Genomic DNA, 1,074 nt, shown 5'->3' with positions numbered 1-1,074 from the left:
GGAGGGCATCACCGCCGCCGGTGGGAGCGACAAGGCAGTGGGTGGACCGAGGGGTCCCCAACTTGTCCCCACCCCCCACCCCCTCCGCAGAGGTAAGCGGCTGTGGGGCTTTGTGGGAGCTGGGGACCAGCAGAGGCACCACCGAGGTGTGGGGACAGCGGGGACCCGGCATCGACCATCTCTTCCCTTGGCCGGGTGAGAGTGTCGCCATGGCAGCTTGCCGTTGCGCGAGGACGCTGGCACTGGGAGGGGGGTGAGGGGTGTCAGGGCTCCAGGGGACTCCCCCAGTGAGGATGGGGGCTGCGGACACGGGTGGGAGTGGGGATTGCTGCACTGAGCCCCTCCTGAGGTTCCACATGGGCTCCATCCCCCATACACCCTATTCCGGGATGGGGGTGGGGGAAACTGCTGTGACCGGCTGGGGGGTACCACCGCAGAGCACGGGGACAGTGCCACGACGTGCCAGCACCATGCAGGGGCTGTGGCAGCCCGTGCCAGGGGCAAGCTGCACCGGGAATATCCCGCTGGCTCCCGTCTCCCTGCCGTGGCCAAGCGATGGCAGCGGGAAGGGGAGAACTCCCACAAACAGCCGCGGAAACCTGACAGCCTTCATGGGAGGATTCGGGGTCTCCCCAGCCCCGCAGACATGCTCGGTCACCGTACAAAAGGCTTATGGGGACGAACACCTCCTCCCGCTCCCCACACATCTGGAGCCCATCCCTGCAGCTGCTCCAAGCCTCCCCCCCTCCCCACACCAAACTGGGGCAGCCCGAGCTGCAGCGGCACCGTGCCGGCGTCCCCATGCCACGCTCAGCGAGGCCATGCCGAGGCCCCGCTGCCCTGAAGCCATCCCAAACTTGATTCCTTTCCCTGTTTCCGTGTGCCCCTCGCGGAGGCGGAAATGGTGGAAAGTCCTCAAAAACGCTGCTCCTGCACAAGCTGCCGGAGTGAGCGCCGGGAGCTGCCGGGACCCTCTCCCCAGCAGTGTGGCAGGGTCCGTCCCTCCCTCCCCCAGAGCCAGGGGCTTCATTTCGTGTTCCTTTGAGGGTCCGTGGGTTAACGGCAGCTTCGTGT

Source organism: Charadrius vociferus, unplaced genomic scaffold (genome assembly GCF_000708025.1).
Source record: "Charadrius vociferus isolate BGI_N301 unplaced genomic scaffold, ASM70802v2 scaffold544, whole genome shotgun sequence".
NCBI lineage: Eukaryota > Metazoa > Chordata > Aves > Charadriiformes > Charadriidae > Charadrius > Charadrius vociferus.
Note: the sequence above shows the minus strand (reverse complement) of the source record.